The sequence below is a fragment of the Mirounga angustirostris genome, unplaced genomic scaffold (assembly GCF_029215605.1).
Source record: "Mirounga angustirostris isolate CCGP_5_RB_7025 unplaced genomic scaffold, mMirAng1.0.hap1 SCAF_8, whole genome shotgun sequence".
Lineage (NCBI taxonomy): Eukaryota > Metazoa > Chordata > Mammalia > Carnivora > Phocidae > Mirounga > Mirounga angustirostris.
The window spans coordinates 63,440,598-63,442,435 of record NW_026991716.1 but is presented as its reverse complement, the minus strand read 5'-3'; the positions used below and the strand labels follow the sequence as shown (position 1 = coordinate 63,442,435).

At 47.5% G+C, this 1,838-nt stretch overlaps 1 long non-coding RNA gene across 1 annotated transcript; it reads right to left on the bottom strand.

The window, feature by feature from the left end:
• LOC135365489 (uncharacterized) lies at window positions 1-1,397 on the bottom strand. Its single transcript, XR_010413426.1, has 2 exons — window positions 1,301-1,397; window positions 1-445 (listed from the first exon to the last, which is right to left on the bottom strand). It is a non-coding gene; the product is annotated as an uncharacterized LOC135365489 (long non-coding RNA).
• Window positions 1,398-1,838: the final 441 nt, after the last annotated feature.

The following is a 1,838-nucleotide window of genomic DNA, read 5'->3' as shown; positions in this document are numbered from 1 at the left end:
TGAATGTGCCAACACCTTTTAATGAAGAAATGATATGCTAGCCTCAAAATAAGTATAAGTGGCAGTCATTGGTAAATGCTTTTGAAAGTATTTGAGAATTGTTTAGTTCTAGATAAGCAAAATACTTCTCCCAGTTAATACAACAAATATTTACTGAGCATTCATTTCAAGCCAAGCTTTGTTCTTTGCACCCAGGATACAGCAGTGAAGAAAAGCAAATCCCTTCTCTCACCGAGCTCACGTTCTAATTTATCAAACATTCTCCTTCATGGGTTCCAGCCTTTGCAACCTTCCGTATAAGAATATCATTATCCACCCAACAATCAAATCCAGTGGGAATGAGCGCGCCAGCCGACCTTGAGAATCAGAGCTCGGGAAGAAATGGAGACGAAGACGGAGGTCAGCAGGTCTGTATTAACCATCGTCCTGTCCCTCCTGCTGCAGCCTGTGTTTCATTTTCAAGAAATCAGAAATAGAGAGGTTTGAATTTAGACTCTGGTGCAAAGGAAAGAATCTCCTCGCTAAGGGCAGTTTATCGCTCTTCTAAATACAATTCCCTGAAGAGGAAAATATCGATAGAAGTATTGAGAAGGCAGGAAGAGCGCCAGAGGAAGTGGCCCGGTTCCGCTCTGCAAGAGCGCGGGTTCCTGCCTGGGATGAACAGACCTGGGTATATGTCGAATTTCAGGGAAAGAACGCATTATCTCTCTCATAGAAATGGAAATGGAGATGGATCACAAAGCCTTTTCAGGCGCCTCTGCCTTTTAGAGCAACCATAAGCAGGAGAGCGAAGTATAAAAGTTTGTGCTCTACGAGAGTGATTTCTAGAAGCTCCTGCTCTGGAAAGCTGTGAGGACACCCAATATTGAAAACAAATGACATGTAACAAATTCTCTGCCACCCTCTTTCATGTGCTCTGATGAGGAAAAACACTAGTAATTTTCCAAGCGCCTGTTCACTTTCACTTTATCTGGATGTTGGAGGAGGAGGAAACTCGGAAGCCCCACGTCACTGGCGGTCCTGCGCTGGGAAAGGGAGAAGCCATTGTTGCACAAGCCGGCTCCCCCTCCCGGGCCTCCAAGCCAGGAGAGGCCGCACTTCAGGCAGGGGGGCCCTACCCTCCCAAACACAGCTTTAGGTCTTTTCCGGAAGTGCTCGTTTTGGCAGAAGCAACTGAAATGCGCCAGCTTGTCAAAAAAGTCACGGCCTCCCAGCATCAAGTGTGCATATTGACCCCCGTCTTCCTGGGGAGCCCCACCAATAGCCCCGGCTGTAAGCGGTTTAACGACTTCACACTCACTCCACGGTCTGAAACTTGAGCTTGCCGCCGGAGTTGGGTTGAGATTGAAGGCGATGTGGATGGGACATGCAGTCTGGTCTTTTTCATGCTCAAGAACCGTTCTGGGTGAAGGATCGGGATGCAATGACAGGAAATTGCAGTGTGCATATTGGATCAATTACCTACACGGTATCTGTTCTAATGCACTTTTTTTTTCTTTAAACACCAAGGAGCTCCTTCAGATGTCTGCAGGGCTTTGAATCGTCCTATCATCCGTGGCAGGAAGTTGATCCCGGGACAGTCACCGGATTCTCTCTGTGCTCAGCACCAGCTACAGGGCAGCACAGAGAGACGAGAGCATTTGCACTGTCACATACCTCCCCTCACTTCGTACAACCACCTGGCAAAGGCAGGGACAGGACCTATTTAAAGCGGGGATCAGAGACACATTGTCTGTTAATGGAGAGGTCTTTGGCCCTTGCAGGGACTCAGCCTCCCAATGCCAGCTAAAACCAAATAAGTCCACTGGCTTTAATTATTACAGTAGGCCAAAGACAAA